This window comes from Hipposideros armiger, unplaced genomic scaffold (assembly GCF_001890085.2).
Source record: "Hipposideros armiger isolate ML-2016 unplaced genomic scaffold, ASM189008v1 scaffold_62, whole genome shotgun sequence".
In the NCBI taxonomy this organism is placed as follows: Eukaryota; Metazoa; Chordata; class Mammalia; order Chiroptera; family Hipposideridae; genus Hipposideros; species Hipposideros armiger.
The window spans coordinates 1,305,374-1,325,540 of NW_017731412.1; positions in this window are offsets into that span (position 1 = coordinate 1,305,374).

The window sequence follows — 20,167 nt, forward strand, 5'->3', positions numbered from 1 at the left end:
ATATGTGGGATCCGAACCGGGGCCCTCTGGCGTCCCAAGCCAGCTCTTAACCATCGTGCCACTCGGCCGGCCCCCTAAAGAGTGTTTTTAATAGTTATATTTAATTTCCACATTAAAAAAACCCCAAGAGATCTCACATAAGAATTTCCAACTTCACTTAGAAATTTAAAAATAGTGCCAAGTAGCAATACTTAGGTGACACTGAGGAACAACTGCCCCCTTCAATGGCACGTGACACCTCATTTGCCCCAGTCTCTTGAGACCACCCCTCTTGTTTCGTGGTCCCTGTGGGCATTTGAGTTTGAGACCTCTGGTGAGTTTTATTGCATTTGTGTTTTATTGTATTGGAATGGCCCCCCATGGGCACTTGTGTTTGAGACCTCCCGTGAGTTTTATTGTATTTGAGCTGAACCTCGGTACTGGTGAGGCCCGGGCTGCGACGTGCTGAACTTTTCACTCTCAGAATAGGACCCAGTAAAGAAATCTGGGCATTGAGCCATGTCAGGCTGTTTTTCCAGGTGCTGTGGGAATTGTGTGGCTGACTTTCTGTGCTCCGCATTGTTTGGGGTGATTTGTGCTTAGAAATGAAATCATTGCTTGGATGCTGCCAGGCTGTAGGGATGGGTAACTTGACAAAACTCCTACCCAGGTTTTGAGAACTCAGGTCTACAATGGACAGTCATTTGTCTCTTTTTACCTGTGGTTTTATGTGTGTATCTGCTGCCTTCTGAAGTCTTCATTCGGGAACCTTAGCCAGATGGTCCACAGTTGGACCTTTCCCGACACATATTGAAATTGTAATTATATCCTACTTAGGTGTGTGCATCTCTGCTGACATAAAATAAGTGCTCAATTAACAGATATCTCTGTGGCAGAGATAGTAATGCTCATCAAGTTAGTCCACATGCTCTGTTGTATTGCCAGCCTCCCCCCTGCAGTTCAGTGGGGCCATGTGACTAGTTCTGACCAATGGGCTGTGAGTAGAGAGGTGTGTGTCACCTCCAGGCCTAAGCATAGGAAAGTGGGTGTGAGTTTCTCTGGGTGCTTTTTTCTGCTGTGTCGAGTGTGAAGGCCTCATGTTGAAAATGTGACATCAGAGTATTATTTTAACCTGGATTTCTGACTTACCTGGACCCACAGCAGACTCCGTGTGAGGGAGAAGTCAACTTTGGTTGTATGAAGTCACTGAGATTTTGGTGTCCTTTTTACTGCAGCACAACGTAGGCTAAGCTGACTGATACGTTGTCTGTTAGACTTGATGAGGAGAGACGACAGAGACATGACTGCAGAATCTTTTGACAGATAGCCAGTGCTCAATCAATGTGATAGAATGGTAAAAAAAAATCAAATACGGCTTGTGTTTTTAGACAATCCATATACACCCAACTCTCTAGTCATGGGATGGCAAGTTCGATTTGAAGGACCCCTTCTTGGGGAAGACAAGGAGAACTCACAGTTATTGAGTGCTGTCTATTATGTCTTTTATTATCCACATTTAAAGATGAGAAAAACGAGCTCCTGGGATCTTGGGCAGTCTGCCCAGAGACACGGAGCTATTTAACACCTAGTTCTGCCAGAATGTTGCCTCCTTTCCATCTTTTCAATTGTCTTTAGGTCTTAACTTTAATGCCTCCTCAAGGAAGCCTTCCCTGATCACCAGGCTAGATTACTTCTCAGTGTTCCATGTTCTCCTAACCCCCCCGTACTTCCCCCACATAGCACATAATTTCCCTTTAGATTATTTATTTATTTATACTGGGGAACAATGTGTTTTTCCAGGACCCATCAGCTCCAAGTCAAGTGGTTGTTTCGATCTAGTTGAAGAGGGTGCATCTCAGTGGCCCATGTGGGGATCGAACCAGCAACCTTGGTGTTATGAGCCTGTGCTCTAACCAACTGAGCTAACCAGCCGCCCCTCCCTTTAGATTTTAAGTGCTTTGAGGGTAGATCCTGTGTCTGTGTTGCTCAGTGCTGTATCTCCAGCACCCAATATACTATCTGGCACATAGTAAATGCTTAATATATGTTTGTTGAATGAGGAAAAAGGAGTCAGAAAACCTGGGCTTTTATCCTGGTTCTGTCACTAATCAACTGTGTCATCTAGAACAAGTAATTCAACCTCTCTGATTCCCAGTGTTCCTATTGGTACAAGGAAGGTGTTTGATTAAATTAATTCCTCTTGGCCCTGGTGTTCCATGATTATTTCATTCACAAATTACTCTCTATTCCTTCCCAGGGTCTAACTGTGGGGTACCTTCTGCTCCCTTTAATTCCATATTTATTCCTGGAATAAGTGACAGAGTTAGGGTTTGAGCCCAGGCAGTCTAAAGAGTCCATGACTTTAACTGCTCATTTCACTCCTCTGTCTGCCCACCTGCCCACCTATTTATCCAATTGTCATTCATCCATCCTCTCATATAATCATTTATTCATCCATCCATCCTACCATCTATCCATTACATCCATGCATCCATTCATTTATTCATCCAGGTATTTCTGTCCAAATATCCATCTATTCCTCAACAAAAACTTTTGGTGTACCCTGTGCTGGGGTACTGGGGGTCCAGCAGGAACAAAACAGACTCAGTTCTGCCCTGTAGGAGCTCTCAGTCTAATGAAGAGGGAAGTTTCTCCTTAGCTGCCATTGATGTGGGATGTTGAAATAATGCCCAGTCGTGAGCTGGAGCTCTGGTTAATTATATTGTATTGGTTTTTCTATCCTCGTGGATAATATGCTGCTGCTTTGCTGTTATTGTATGTAAATGTATTAGTTAATTAATTGATCAGTGTTTATTGAGTGGTTACTATATGCCAGGCACTGTGTTAGGTGCACACAAGACCCAACTTGTCCCACAGCTCTAGAGGGCATCACTCAGTGATACAGTGCAGTGGGACCATACATTTGTCATTGTCCCCGAGGAGTCTACAGCTTCACATAGTGATTTAGAGCCTGGGCCCTGAATCTGGACAGACTGGCCTTGAGTCCCATTTTTACCACTTACTGTCTGTGCAATTTTGTCAAATCACTTCACCTCTCTGTGCTTCAGTTTTCTCACCTATAAAATAGGGATAATAACAACTATTAGTTCATAGGGTTGTTATATGGCAAAGAAAAATGCAAAAGCTCTTGGAATAGTACCTAGTATGTAGTAAGTACTCAATAAAAGACTCACGAGCAGCTTAGGTATATCTCACTTGGTGACTTTCCATAACAGTTTTTTAGATGGGGAAACAGAGTCAGGAGCATAACCTAACCTAACTTGACAGGACCAGCTAAAGCCAGAATCCATGATAAATTGATTAGTGACTATTGATCTAGAGCAGTGGTTCTCAACCTGTGGGTCGTGACCCCTTTGGGGGTCAAATGACCCTTTCACAGGGGTTGCCTAAGACCATCGGAAAACAAAAAGATATTTACATTATGATTCATAACAGTAGCAAAATTACAGTTATAGAGTAGCAATGAAAATAATTTTATGGTTGGGGTCACCACAACATGAGGAACTGTATTAACGGGTCGCGGCATTAGGAAGGTTGAGAACCGCTGGTCTAGAGGGTATGTGGTTCATACAGCAAAGTGCTTACCCAAGTGGACATAAGCCTATTATATAAAGAACCTGACTTCATATTTAATTTTTTTGGGGGGGAGGGAACAGTGTGTTTTTCCAGGACCCATCAGCTCCAAGTCAAGTAGTTGTTTCAATCTCGTTGTGGAGGGCGCATCTCAGTGGCCCATGTTCCCCAATACAAAAATCCTTAAAAAAAAAAAAACTTAGGTAAGGTGGTGTGGGCGAACCAGGGAAGATTCTCTGAATATATCAGTAAGTGAAAGAAGAAAAACAACGAAGAATATGTCTGTGGCCTCTTCAGAATTAATTTTGTGTGTGGTGTGAGGTAGGAAGTCAAGGTTTTGTTTCTTTTCTTGTCCATACAGATATCCAATTGATCTAGTATCATTTATTCAAATGACCCAAACTACAGCCTTTGTTGTCAGTGAGGTGACTGTAGATGTGTGGCTCTGCTTCAGGACTTTATTTTGACACATCAGTCTATGTGTCAACACCACAATATCTTTGTAACTGTAGCTTTAAGACTTGAAATCCAGTGGCGTAAGTTTTCCAACTTTTTCCTCCTCGTCCTTCTATATTGCTTGATTTTTGTTAGGTTCTTTGCATCTCCACATAAAACTTAGAGCCAGCTTATAAATGTCAATGTAAAAAACCTAGTAAATTTTGACTGGGATGCCACTGAATCCATAGATCATTTTGGGGAGAATTAAACTCTTAATCCATGGACACTGGACATTTTTTCATTTATGTAAATATTCTTTGACTTCTGTTTGCATGCGATGTTTGTAGTTTTCAGTGTAGAAGTCTTGCTTATCTCTCATCATATTTGTTCCCGGGTTTAAAACATTTTTTTTTTTATTCAATGGTAAATGCTACTGCATTTTAAATTTCCTTTTTCTTTTGTTTGCTGCTGGTGTGGCATATGCACAGAAGGATGCCACTGACATTAACCTCCTGGTACCCAGGCCTTTTCCATAACCTAATATATCTTTGTAAATTCATAGGAAAAAGCCTGGAACTGTACACACCAAACTGACTAGAGTGGTAACTTCTGGCAGCGGGGAGAGGGAAGGTGGTGTTGAAGAGGGACTTTATTCTCTCCTGTTATATTTTAGTTCTTATAAAAAGGGGCATGTTTTAATGTATTACCTGTGTAATTAAAAATCTACGCTAAGAAAAGTAAAAGCAAATGACCCCACCCAAGCAAAAAAGCCTGGCTGAGGGTATATGTGTGACTGATGAGATTGGGGGAGACCAGGAACCCCCTCCCACCTGTCAGGGAGGTGCCTGGTTAGGATAATAATGAAATGCACATAAATCTGATCAATTGGGTTGTCCTCTGAAGAGAGAGTGTGTTCTCTCAGGATCCACTGAAATGAGTCTGGAAAGGCCAGATTGATCAGCGGGTGTGGCCAGAGCCATCCAGAAAAGAGAAATTCTTGACCTACAAGCATCAGGCAAATTCCTAGAAGGGAAGGCTCAATATTATCAGTGCCCAGCTGACTCTGGTGGCAGGACCACGCATAACATCTGTCTTAGTCTGGGTCCCCCAAAAGCAGACCCTGAGACAAGCATTTGAGTCAAGGAGTATATTGGGCAGGTGATTCCAAGAAGCACAAGCTGGGGACGGAGGTGAGGCAGAGAAGAGCAGTAAGCAGTCGGTTTTTGCTGAGGCCACCTCGGCTCAATCTTGCTGAGCGTCCATGGGAGGCTGCATAGCACATGCTTTAGAGTTGCTCGTGGCAGGGGTGAGGAGGCCCTTCTCCTTCCCTCACACTGGTCATCAGTTGAGGCCTCTCCTGGGGGGCGTTATCTTGTTGACACCTCCAACCTGTTCCACACACTGGCTTAGCCTGCTTGAGAAGCCAGAGAAAGCCCTGGCAAAGAATCATAGGTATTCGCAGAAGTTGTCAACTCAAGTGTGCAAGGACTGGTGAGGGGAACACCAGTAGTGTACACTATGGCTTCCTGGGTAGATTTGAAACAGGAAAACAATGTGCTTGGTGGAGAAGATGAGTTTTGGTCCGCTGAGCACTTCTGGTTCTCAACAGTGACCAATAAGTTGGCGCTCTGATGTATACATTGCTCTCTTGTGAGTTTGGCTGGTGTGAGTCGAGAGAGATGGTTCCTTTTTGGGAGTGCTTGGCAAAACTGAATTTTTTAGACCAAATTTGGTAACTGCCAAGTGAAACAATTGCACCAGGCAGAGACCATGAATAAGTGAAGTGGGCAGGAGCGGGGGATAATGCACAGAAAGTGCTTAGCTTGGTGCCTGGCATATAGTAAGTGCTCAATAAAAGTTACGACAATAGCAGCAGCAGTGACTATTTCTGGGGACAGTTTTAAAGAGGAAGTGGAACCCGAGTCTAACTTATTGAAAGGCTGTCAAAGAAATTAGGAAATTAATCAGGAAGAGGTTATAAAAGAAGTCCCCTTACCTAACACTGGCCTCTTGTATAGACCTTGTAATTCGGATGACAGTCATTTTCTATTAATTGCAGCAAAGGCAATTTCTTAGAGGTGAGGTTAATTGGTAATATGGGTGTGTAACATCTTCCTCTCGGATATTTTGGATGCCCGTAATTAACCTCTCTGTTCCAGGGGGGCAGCCATTAGTCATTTGTCTTCTTGGCATTCTGCTGTCAGCATCTTTGCACAATGCCTGATGAATTGGCTTTGTCACATTAGCAGGGCCGACGTGGGGGAATACAAAAGCAAGTTGTAATGTCTGTGTGGCAAGACCAAGGCGACTGTCTGTCCATGTGGCCAAGATGAGAGCTGGTCTACCCATTGGGCACCATAAGGTCCAGTGCTGGGCGCTTATGAGCCTTATGGAAATGTCTGCACCCTAAAAAGAAATGTGGCTTCTGAAATATGAAAAGAAAACCATAACATTGAAAATTTTTAAATTTAATTTAATTTTTTCTAGCTTTAGTGAGGTATGATTGACAAGTAAAAATTGTATATATTTAGGTTGTACAAAGTGATTTTTTAAAGGTGTTCAGGTGATTTAATATACATACATATATATATTGTGAAATGATTGCCACAATCAAGTTAATTACCACATCCATGATGTCATATAATTACCTTTTTATTTTTGGGGTGACAACAATTAAGATCTGCTCTCTTAGCAGATTTCAGGTATACAATACAGTATTATTAACATAATCACCATGAACTTATTAGATCCCAGAACTTATAACTGAAACTTTATATCCTTTGATCAATAGCTGCTCATTTTCCCTACCCCACCTAGTCCCAGGGAACCACCTTTATCTAGACTTCATCTAATTGAAATTGATACATGTTTTCATTTCATGAAACATTGTACATATTGTAACATATGTCCACTAGTCAATGGCAACTCAACTCACAGTTTTAGGTATGTTAGATTTTATGTGGTTACATTTACTTCTTTTCAAATTGCAGTTGACATTTAATATTATTTTATATTAGTTTTAGGTATACAGCATAGTGGTTAGATACTTATATAAATTCACAAAGTGATGCCCCTAATTAGCCTAGCCCCCACCTGGCACTATACATAGTTATTACAATATTATTGACTATATCCCCTATGCTGTACTTTACATCCCTGTGACTATTTCGTAACTACCAATTTGCACTTCTTAATCTTTATGAGGTGATATCTCATTGTGGTTTTAATTTGCATTTCTCTGATGATTAATGACATTGAGTATTTTTCAATGTCTATTGGACAGCTGTATTTCCTCTTTGGCAAAATGTCTATTCAAGCCCTGTGCCCATTTTTAAATTGGATTATTTGTTGTTTTGGTGTTGAGTTGTATAAGTTCTTTATAAACTTTGGATATTAACTCCTTATCAGATGTATCATTGGTGAATATCTCCTTCCATTCAGTGGTTGTCTTTTTGTTTTGTTGATGGTTTCTTTGGCTTTGCAAAACTTCTTAGTCTGATGTAGTCCCATTTGTTTATTTTTTCTTTTGTTTCACTTTCCCAGGGAAACAAAGATCAGAAAAAATAGTACTAAGAGCAATGTCAGAGAATTTACTGCCTCTGTTTTAGAAGTTTTATGATTTTGGGTTTTAACATTTAAGTCTTTAATCCATTTTGAGTTTATTCTTGTATATGGTGTAAGAAGGTGGTCTAGTTTAATTCTATTGCGTGTATCTGTCCAGTTTTCCCAGCACTTTTTATTGAAGAGATTGTCTTTACCCCATTATGTATTCTTGCCTTTTTTTGTCCTAGATTAGACCATATAGGTGTGGGTTTATTTCTGGGCTCTCTATTCTGTTCCATTGATCTGTGTGTCTGTTTTTATGCCAGTATCATGCTGTTTTGATTACTATAACCTTGTAGTATAGTTTGATATCAGGTAGCGTGATACCTCCAATTTTGTTCTTTCTCAAGATTGCTGTGGCTATTCAGGGTCTTTTGTGGTTCCATATGAATTTTAAGATTATTCTAGTTCTGTGAAAAATGCCATTGGTATTTTGAGAGGGATTGCATTGAATCTATAGCTTGCTTTGGGTAGTATGGACATTTTAGCAATTTTAATTCTTCCTACCCATGAGCATAGTATATGCTTCCATTTATTTGTATCTTCTTCAGTTTCTTTCTTCAGTCTTATAGTTTTCCAAGTATAGGTCTTTTACCTCCGTGGTTAAACTTATTGTATTTCTAGGTAATTTATTTTAGTTTTTTGATGCAATTGTAAATGAGATTGTTTTCTTAAGTCCTCTTTCTGATAGTTTGTTATTGGTGTATAAAAATGCAACCAATTTCTGAATATTAGTTTTGTATCCTGCTACTTTACTGAATTCATTTAGTAGTTCTAATAGTTTTTTGGTGGAATCTTTAGGGTTGTCTCTATACAGTATCATGTCATCTGCAAATAATGACACTTTTACTTTTTCCTTTCCAATTTAGATAACTTTTATTTCTTTTTCTTGTCTAGTTGCTATAGCTAGGATTCCTCTGTAGTTACATTTTAATATTTTTATATACGAGGTGAGGGCCTCTACTATTCAACTGTCCAGGGTTTAATTTTTTTTTTAAATTTTATTGGAGAATAGCCATGTCATTGGTTACACATTGCTTTCATGCTACAATGGCATAGTTGACTCTTTGAAGAAGGGCACAGCTCACAGTGGCCCATGCGGGGATCGAACCAGGAACCTTGGTGTTATCAGCACCACACTCTAACCAACTGAGCTAACTGGTCACCCCCTGTCCAGGGTTTAAATAGGACCCTACCCTGGGCAAGGGCTGCTGATTGGACTATGGTTTGTAGGAATTTGATGTATGAATGAATGGGTTAGTTAGACGTTGGGATATCATGGCCTTTTTCAATTGCCCACTTGATTTTTTGGATATTCTTTAGAAGTTAGAAGTTTTAATTGTGAAAGTAAATTTATGCTTGTTGGAATAGCATAATAAATACAACCAGGTATAATGCAAAATATTAGTGATGTCCCAGCACCCTTTCCCCCTCCTCCTGATGTTTTAAAAAAAACAACTGCAGCTTTCCCCAAACTTCCTAGGGGTTATAGAGATTTCGTATATATACCTGTCTTGCTTCTTCCCCTGCAGAGTGGTTAACAAGCACTCTGTTTGCCCCTAAAAGGGAAAACTTGTTCCCTCTCCTCAAAACACTGTCACCAGATATGTGGGGCTTTCCCTTACATCAAGCAGTTCTCCAACTCTTGGGACACCAGTGGGTTGTTCTACAATTCCGTTCTGACACTTACTACCTGTGTTAACACAGGCCGACCCCACTGGTTAGGGCTCAGTCCCACAAGACTGCTCTCACCCTTCAGATGCCAGTTTCAAGTCCCAGATTGTCACCTGTACCTCTGACCAACCGGCTATAAATCAGGGTTCCCGCAACCTCCTCCTTAGATTCAATATTTGCTATAATGGCTCACAGCACTTTTTACTTACATTTACCAGTTTATTATAAAGGATACAGGGGAACAGTCAAGTGAAGAGGTCCATGCAAGGAGGGACCCAAGCACAGGAGCTTCTGTCCCAGTGGAGTTGGGGGTGCCACCCTCTTGGCATGTGAATATATTCACTGACCCGGAAGCTCCCCAAACCCTGCCATTTAGGTTTTCTGTGGACATTACATCACAGGGGCATGATTGATGAAATCATTGGCCTTTGGTGATTAATCACCTTCAATCTCACTGCCTTGAGGTTGGGGAGGCGGATGGGGGCTGAAATTTCCAACCTTCTAAACATGCCTTGGTCTTTCTGGTGACCAGTCCCCATCCCCAAAACTCTCTAGGGGTTCCCAGCCACCAGTTGTTCATTAGTATACGAAAAGACTCTTAATCTCTCCAGAGACACCAGGGGTCCTGGAAAGTCTGGTGTCAGGAACAGGGAAGGAAGACCACATATTATAACAAAGGATGCTCCCAGCGTCCCCATCACTTAGGAGATTGCAAGGCTCTGGGGAGCCCTGTGTCAGGAACGGGCCGGGAGCAGAGACTGAACATCTGTTTCTTAGTGTGTCACATCCGCTAACTACCCCAGTGACTTCAGGTAAGTGGCTGCACCAACCTGGGCCTCAGCCTGTGGTGTCCACGTGAGCTGACAGCAGTCCCTTGCTTCGGGACTGCTGGGAGGACTGAGTTAATACGCATGAGGACCTTGTGCCTGGTATGGAGCATAGACTCAAATAAGTGCACTGGAACCCTGACCCTGGCAAAAAGATTGCAGAACGCATATCCTGCATCTTAGTGGTGCAGTTTCCCCATGTTTGCAGATTTAGGGCACTCCCTGGGGGTACAATTAGAATCAGATTTGGGGGAATCATCCAGTTATCTGTTTTTCTCCTCTTAATTTAAATACAGGCTATACTGCAAGTCACTCTCCCCAGGTGAGCCAAGTAATGAACAGCAGCTCCGCTAATCCTGCCTGGCTGAAAAATGGCTCATCATTACTGATAACAACAACGGCCGTTTCCTGAGTGCTCCCTCTGGGCCAGACTCTGCCCCAGTCCTTTTCGGTCCTGTGGTCTAGTAGAGTGAAGCGTTCTCAGGGAATCTGAGTTCAAGTCCCCCTCTCACCTCCTCTGAGTAGTCTGTCTTTTGTTTTTTTATGCTCCTTCACCTTTCCCCCCCTTTTAAAAAATTTTGCAATTACAGTTGACGTTCAGTATTCTTTTATATTGGTTTCAGGGATACAGCTTAGTGGGTAGACAATTATATAATTTAAGGAAGGATCCCCCTGGCTAGTCCAGTACCCACCTAGCATTGTACCTAGTTATTACCATGTTTTTGACTATATTCCCTGTGCTTTGCTTTATATTCCCATGACCATTTTGTAGCTACCAATTTGTATTTCTTAATGTCTTCATCATTTTCTTCCTGACCCCCAACCTCACTCCCATCTGTCCACCATCAAAATGTTCTCTGTATTTATGCGTTTGTCTCTGTTATGTTCGTTCGTTTGTTTTGTTTCTTAGGTTCCACATATAAGCGTAGTCACGTTGCATCTGTCTTTCTCTGTCTGACGTACTCCACTCAGCACAATACCCTCCAGGTCCATCCGTGCCGCTGCAGATGGCAACAACCCATTCCTTTCCATGGCCGAGCAATATATAGGTACCACCTCCTCTTTGTCCATTTTCCTGTTGCTTTTCTTTTTTTAACAGGTGGCTTTTATAACATTCTGCAGTGTTCTGAGAACTTGCTTCCTCTCATCCTGAGTCTTCACAGTCTCTGTCATTGAGACTGTTGGGTAATATTTGGATGAAATAGTCATAATTACAAGGGTCTGTTTAACTTATCCTTTGTGTAACTCTTCAGGATTTTCAAAGATCATCGACATGCAGCTTATTACTTGATTCTCACAAACCCCATTAATAAAGTGGGAGCAAGTGATATAATCTTCCGGGTGTTGGACCACCACTTATCTACGTATCTTTCTTCTCTTAGTACTTGCTTGGTGCTGGCTCCTTCTCGCCCACAGGCTGCTCCTGTCTTCCTAGTGGGTCTTACGGTAGGCGAAGCCTGTGGTCTTGGAGTTGTAGGGGAGAACAAAACTTTTCCTCTACCCTCTTAGGTTCTGTCAGTGAGGCCTGTGAATTAAACTGACAAAAGACATTAACAGGAGAGAAGGCATACACATTGTATTTATATTAGTATTTTTATGTGCACAGGGCTTCACAGAAACGAAGGGAAAACCCAAAGAAGAGATTAGACTAGGGGCTTTATACACCATTTTAACAAAGGGTGATAAATTATGGAGAGGAGGCTATACAAAGGAAAAGGAGTTTGGAGCTCCTAGGGTGGTAAATTGTGGAAAGGTAACTAGGCAATGTAGGGTAGATAAGGGTTGTTTAGTAAGACTTGTTATGCAAACTGAAGTAATCTCTGGTGATACAAGTTGTTCTGGTCTGGGAGAGGGGGACACTCTTACAAACGGAAACTTACGTCACCTTTACAAGGGGGAATTTATGCCCTGCATTTTTAGGCAGAAGAGAGGGAGGGCAGAGAGCTCTTCCTGTGTTGGCTGTTTCTCTATTGCCTTCAGCTCAAAATAATCCTTCTGCCAAAGTGTCGTATCTGGGGGTGGCATGTTCTAATCCCCTTCAGAGCTCATGTTCTAATTTGCATCTACTCTGGTGGAAAGAGCATTGGTTTTTCGTTAGACATGGGTTCAAACTCTAGCTTTACCATTTACTTCGCTGTGGGCCCTTGGGCAAGCCACTTTAATTCTTTGAATCTTAGTTTTCTCATCTGTAAAATGGGGATAAAAAATGGTACCAACTTCATAGGACTGTTAGTGGATTAGATAATACATACTCGTAAAATGTGCTTAATTAAGTGAGTGGCAGACAGTCAACACTCAAAGGCACCTCACATTTCTAAACACACCTGCTCTTATAGATGCTACTTCCCCAAGATCCCAGCTTGCTGTGTGATTTGGAGAAGTTCCTTGGCTTCCCTCTCAGTTATAGTCCCTTGAAAAATGAGTGGGCTTGATTGCATAATTTCTGAGGTTCCTTCCAGTGCTAATAATTCACCCTCAGATTGCCTATGCAGAACACCCGTAAAATTTATTCTAATAATCTATTCATTATATCCTGCTTGCCATTGCTTGCTGTAATAATTTTAGATAATAGCTGCACAGAATTAGTAGAAGCCAGAGAAAGTGTTCAGAATGTTGTTTTATTTTTTTAATGCAGGGGTTGAGCAATATGCTTATGTACATAATTATCTTTTTTTTTTTCTTTGCAGCCAAGGAGGGCATATTAAAAAAGCTAGCAGTGATTTCTTTCCCCTCCTGTTGGCTCAAGAATCCAGCTAATGCAGCTTTATGTTAATTTGAAGACACACTAAATGGCATAGCTAAAAGAAAGAGAGGTGCTGAGTTGTAAAGAGTGCTTTTTAATCACCTACCTGAATTTGAGTGTCTCAAGGGTTTGCAAGTTCCGCTGCCCCCCTGAGGAACTGCTTTTCCTGTCCTCACTATAGGGTCGATGAATCAAGGATTCCCTGAGCATGCTTCTTGGTGAAATTCACAAGCACTAGTGAACTCTATCTTGGCTTCTCTCTCCAGTTTCTCCTCCCCCCACAAATGCCTGCATGTGGTTTTGGTCTGGTCTCTTGTCTCTTAAATTTTTTTATTTTTTAAAATTTTATTGGGTAACAGTGTGTTTTTTCCAGGACCCATCAGCTCCAAGTCCAGTCACCGTTTTCAATCTAGTTGCCGTGGGGGGGGGGCACCATCCCATGCGGGAATCGAATAGGCAACCTTGTTGTTCAGAGCACACGCTCTAACCAACTGAGCCACCCGGCCACCCCTTGTCTCTTAAATTTTAAATATACTGTTTTTTTGCTCTGCACACAGTTCACTTTATGGCTGACCAGAAATTCAGTTTGTTTTGATGTCACTCTGCAGTACCTCCCTATCGCCTCTGGCATTGAATCCAGGCTCCTCAGCTCAGAATCTGGTCTTAATTTTCCTGGGAACCCAGAGCAGTTGACTTGCTTCTCGCCGTACATGCCCTGGGACTTTAAAATTGGCCTCTGATATGTGCATTTATTTTATTTCTTCCATCTGCTATGCCTTTCCCTCCTTTTCCTGTGTTTTCTCCCTATCAGCCTCAAACTCAAAACTTCTAGGACCCAGAGGCAAAGGATTTCTCTTTCATGAAGACTTTCAATTCTCTCTCTCTCCTCCGAATCAGTGCCATTTAATTTCAGGAACTCAGTATCTGGTCATGAGGTTAAGAGCACAAGCTTTGTCATCAGACAGACCTGGGATTGAGTCTGGGTTCTGTCACTTACTGTGTGACCTTGGCAAAGTCACTTCCCCTCTCTGACCTTCATATTTAATATCTTTAAAGTGGGGATAATGATATCTACTTCATTGTGTTGTTTAGGGGAGTAAGTGAAATGATGCATGTGAAACAGCATATTGCCTGGCTCGTGTTTATTTTCAGGAATGGAATCCATAATAATGTATTTTATATTGATTTATTTGTGTTTCTTTGTAGCACATATCATAATCAGTGGCCAACGTCTTCCCCCTCGACACCCCACCCAGAATGCAAGCTCCTTGCATACTTATCTCTGTATCACTGTGTGGTAAATTGCACCATTGATTTAAATTCTTGGTTCTTTCTTATAGTCAAGCCCTTGGTCATGTGACTTGACAGTGACTTGTTTTGGTCAACACCTGACATCTTCAATCAGAGGGATTTAAACAGAAAAATTAAAAGTATTGTATTCAAAATCGACAATACTAAATAAGCGTAAGAGAAAGTTAAATTGGATTTCAGATGATGTGTTCTGTAAATTGGTAGCATTTAGACTTTCAAAGTTATTGAGGCTTAAAGCTGCAGTAAAAGCTTTGAGACATCCTGGATTTCCCTACTCCTGGACTTTGGGTTCAGCCCCGTCTCTCGCTTCGGAGCAAAGGGTGTGGAGGAAGTGATGGTGTCACTGGACCAAAGAGGATAAGAGACACTGAGCCGAGCTGCCCCAGCAGAGCATAACCTTGATCATAACCTTGATCTGCTGGCTGTAACCTTGATCAGCTGACCTGCCTGCACATGGGAAGTAAATGACTGTTGGCTGAAACTGCTCAGATTCGGGGATGGTTTGTTAAAAACCAATGGTTAATACACACTGTTAACTAGTGTCCTGCCCCATGGTAGGTTCTTAGTAAATATTTATGGCAAATTCAATTAGCAAATGAATGTACTGTGCTTTGGGGAACACATTTGTTCACAGGGTTAATGATTTGTTTCATAAATTAGGGACTTCCACTTTCAACCAGGATGTTAACTCCTTAAGGTATTTGGGGAAACTGGCTTCTAAGAGGCTAGGACTTAAGAGGTAAGCAGATATGGATAATTCCCAGGGGCTGAGTCTCTATATTAAACACGTAATATGCTTTGAGAAAAGATGTGGGACAGAAGTACAATTCTTTTTACTTGGTACTAAACCTTTGAAATCTGGCGTGTATTTGATACTCATAGCACATTTCAACTTGAATATTAAATTTTCATCAGAAATAATTTAATCTGGATTTAGATTTCATAAGATTTACAATTGGCAGGGTCGATTCACATAACCAAGTCTTACACGCACTGAAAAGTTTTCCAATAGCCAGATCGAATCTCGGTTTTAAAATTAAAATTAAATTAAAAATCCACTTCTTTAGTTGTACGAGCCACATTTCAAGTACTCAGTAGCCACATGGGGCTTGTACCTACCATATTGGACAGTGCAGGTCTGAATGTCCCATGGGCACCATCATCCCCAGCCCTTCAAAGGCTGTTTCTTTTTTTTTTTTTTTCTTTTTTTAAAAAGATTTTACTGGGGAAGGGAACAGTGTTGGGGAATTGGGGAAGGGGAACATTGTGTTTTTCTAGGACCGATCAGCTCCAAGTCAAGTTGTTCTCCTTCAGTCTTAGTTGTGGAGGGCGCAAGCTCAGCTCCAAGTCCAGTCACCGCTTTTAATCTAGTTGTGCGGGGCTGGGCGGGGGCGCAACCCACCATCCTGTGCAGGAGTTGAACCGACAACCTTGTACAGCTGAGCCATCGGCCATCTGTTGGCAGCTCAATGGCAGTTCAGCTTGGGTGCAGCTCACCTGCCCATGTGGGAATCGAACCAGCAACCCTGTTGCTCAGAGCTCGCGCTCTTAACCAACTGCGCCTCCTGGCCGGCCCTCAAAGGCTGTTTCTTATTCAGTGGCATTGCCGTACAATTGATCTATAAGTTAGAAGTTCAAGTGATATCCATGACTCCTACCTCCTCCATCCCAGCATCCAACCAGTCGTGAGTCCTGTTGAATCCAACTCATCCACAGTTCACTAATCCGTTCTCCTCTCTCTCTCTGCAGTGTCACTTCTTTTTTTTTCCGATTTTTTTTTTTTTTAGTTACAGTTGACATTCAATATTATTTTATATAGTTTCAGGTGTACACTGCTTTAGGAGAGATTTCTGCTGTCCCTCACCTGAGTGACCACACCAGCTTCCTCACTGGAGTCCTATTTCCTATCTTTCCCACCTGCAGGCAGCTTGGTCTTCCTAACACACAGATCTGATCGTCCACCCCTTCTCCTGCAGCTTCCGTCTTTTCCATGGCTCCCTGTGACCCCTGGGATAAATTCCAAGCTCCTCAATGTAACTTATGAGGCCCAGCTGGCTGTTCCACCCTCACATTCTCTGTTCCAGTCTAGTTGTAATGTTGCCCCTTCAGTTTCCTCTGTGACCCCTGGGCCTTTGCACATGATATTCTGTCCATCTGGAATGTCATTCCTTCTCCCCTTCTACCTCCTGGCTATCTTTCAGTTTATTTCCTCTGAGAAGCCTCCCCAGGTCCCTCAAGTCTGCATTAAGTGATCCTCATGGGTGCTCTCACATCTCTGGTACTTCTCCTTTGTCACTTACTAGCATTGATAATGCAGCTCTGTGTGGTGACGACTGTGTCTGTTTTCTTCACTGGTGTATCCCCAGTCCCTAGAACAGTGCCTAAAATAGTTATGTTGAATAAATCATACCCCATGACCCCCAAACCAACCTGCTGTCTTGCATCCTGTTGTTCAGAAGCATCCCAGTGATGGGAAGCAAATCCAAGTCTGGCACACAGTGGGCCAATGGTCCTAGTGTCCATGTGACAGAATGGCTAATACATCTCCTAAAGTGTTTCTTGATCCACTGAAGTAATTGTTCTACTTTTGCACTCTTGTTTGAAACCCACCAATGGCTTCCCATTGCATTCAGAATAAAACTCCGACTCTCCTTACAGCCTTCAAAGAATCTATGATCTGACCTTGCCCACCTCTCCAATCGCATTTTCCTCTACTCCCTTTCTTCATCATCCCTTTCCTCTGGGTCACTTGGCTCCAGCCATAACCATACTGATCTTCTCTGTTTCTACCCCAGGACCTTTGCACTTGCTGTTCCTTCTGGCTGGCCCCTCTCCTCCTTCTGCTCTCAGTTCAAATGGCTCTTCCTTTGAGAAGCCTTCCCTGATATATGCGAAATGTAGCCCCTGCCCAGTCTCTCTGCATTCCATTATCTTATTGTCTCCATAGCACTTAGACTTCTCAGAGATTGTTTTATGTATATATGTTCTCATTTGCAGATTGCCTCTCCCTACTTGAATGTTAATTCCTTGAGGACAAGGATTTTGTTATCTCATTCATTGCTGTTTCCCCAGTGCCTTGAATGTAGTAGGTACTCAATAAGTACTTATCGGATGAATGCACAATTAGAGAAAGAAACTTTCCAGCACAGAGTATTACTCCCAGGGCTCAGTTTAGGCAGATCCTGAACACTCTTTCTTTTTTACTTTTTAGTTTGTTAATCAGTTTTGTCTACCAGTTGCAATGACGTCTTTTCATTTTTATGTGATAGAGCTGGTTCATGGTCCCGTAGTGTTTTGAGTTTAGACAAATGAATGCAGTCCTGTAACCACTCCACCATCAAATACAGCCAGCTGAGCATTCTTCTTATTACCCCAGGAAAAGTGGGAGGATTCTGCCCCAGGAAAGTGGTTCCCGCCACTCTTCTGAACATGTTGGAACCCTGCCTAGATCCTCACTCTTCCTATCCAGGGCGTCTTGGAGAGAAGTCATTGTCATCATTTCTTTAATACAGAGGGTGCCAAAAACATGTATGCACATTTTAAGAAAGGAAAACTGTATTAACATTGTAATACTCAATATGCAAAAGTCGAACAGTTAAGTTCACGAACTCATCCTAGAGAAAGTGCTGCATGCCTCATTGCTGAATATCACTATGGTCACCTTCAAAGTATTCCCCTTGGGAAGCTATGCACCGACGCCAGCGCCTAGTCCACCCTTCAAAGCAATTTTGGAACTCTTTCTGGAATGACCATCAGAGCTGTCTTCTGATTTCCCTTGATGTCCTTAATGGCATCAAAATGTCTTCCTTTCAATATTTCCTTTATCTTCGTGTAAAGAAAAAGTCGTTGGGGGCCAGATCAGGCCAGTAGGGAGGGTGTTCCGATACAGTTATTTGTTTACTGGCTAAAAACTCCCTCCCAGACAGTGCCATGTGAGCTGGTGCAGTGTCGTGATGCAACAGCTGTGAATTGTTGGTGAAAAGTTCAGGTCGTCTAACTTTTTCACGCAGCCTTTTCAGCACTTCCAAATAGTAAACTTGGCTAACTGTTTGTCCAGTTGGTACAAATTCATAATAATCCCTTTGACATAAAAAAGGTTAACAACATCGCTGCAACAAGTTCGCGAGCTTAATTGTCTGACCTTGTATACTGATAAGATGAATACAAGTCACGTTTGACTTCTGCAATGACAGGAGGTGCTCAAAGTGGTTCCCATCAGCGTCCAGACACTTCTGATGACGGCGAACTACTGCTTGAGCAACACTGACCAAAGTGTCCACTTGTACACATGTTTTTGGAACCCCTGGTATTTAGTTATAGCAAATAGAGGTAGTCTTATGTAACTGGCATTGTTCTAACCAGGAAGGAAAAAAAAGGAAAAATAATTAGAGTCACCTCAATGAAGTTAGCCGCCTGCAGTAAGGTAACTGTCTCTCCTATCCTTAATTTAAATTAATTTAAATGGATGTGCATATGGCTTGCGGCTGAAGCATTTGTCACATATAGGTGCATCCGCCAGCTCTCCTCTGCAGTGTGGCATTCTTGGAACGCTGATGAAATCCAGCCTAGAAAGACTCCGGTGAAGAAACGGAGTGGAAACAAAACAACCTCTTGCCAACCCACGCTGTGCTTTAAATAAGGAGCAGCGTCTTATTGAATAATTCAGCCCCGCCTGTCAAAATATTTTCTGGGGGTGTGGGCTATTCATTTGGAAACGCTCCAGGGGCCTTTTCATAACGGCAGCCTTTCGTGCATTTTCAGGGCCGCAATGAGTCTGCATGTACTTCTTTTATTTTCCACATCACACAGCTGGCTTTTAAAAGGCTTTTGGTGGGGTTGGGGTTCAGTGTGCCGGTACCTCGGCGAACACCCCATGAACGGGGCTGAGACTCGGGGTGGAAATCTTGTCATTGTTTTCCTCTCAGGAAGTTGTTAGCACTTTGCATTTGTTCTGGTAAACTTCTCACCTGTGATTGTGGCTGTCTTTGCCTGTTCTTGGGACAGTGAGGGGTGTCTGGGCCCTAGGAGAGTGTTTCACTTTTTACTCTCTAACATCTTCAGGGTGAAGTCCAAGGAAAGCATCTGGGTATAAATAAAGTTATTCAAGAAGGGCTGGCTAATGACAAAGTTCTACCTTTTCAATAATAATAATAATAATAAAAATAAATAATTCCTATCTAATGAGCTGTAATTCTGTGCTGTGTCTGTGTTAACCCTTTTCTCTCCGTAACCTCATTTAACCAGCATGACAGCCCTGTGAGGTGGGTGTAATTAATTACACCCATTTTACAGATGAGTCTCAGAGAGGGCAAAGTGCATGGCCAAGGTCACAGAACTGGTAGAGGTCATTGTGGAGACTGAAGCCCAGAACTGTCTGATTCCAAAGCCCGCAGCCTTTCTTGTTCTGCTAAATGCATGCTCCAGAGCGTTGCCTCAGGGTGCTAATCAGGGAGGTCATCCACCGCCTGAGTTTGTAGAGGGCCTGGCTTTATGAGAATCCTCTCAGCGTGATGGTCGGAGGGAGGGCCAGGCGTTTCTCTCCCTGGGAGTGAGGGGCCAAGGATGCTCTTTGCTGACCCGGCGATTCACAGAACAGACTCTGCCATCAGACCTGGGGGTTTGAATCCTGGCTCTGCTACTGCCCGCTGTGCTTGGTGAATACTGGTCCCCAAGTACGGCCGTGTCCTAATCCTTGGACTCTATAAACGTTACCTCATACGGCAGAAGGGACTTGGCAGATGTGATGACCTTAAGGATCTTGAAATGGGGAGATGGTCCTGGATAACCCAGGGGACCCGCTGTCATTATGAGGGTGCTTCTAAGAGGAAAGCAGGAGGGTCAGACGTAAGAGGAGAAGGACAACTGTTTTCATCACAAAACACCCTAGACTGGGTGGCTTATCAACAACAGACATTTATTCCTCATAGATCTGAAGGCTGGGAAGTCCAAGGTCAAGATGCCGGCAGATTCAATGTCCTGCGAGGTCCCCCCCCCGGCC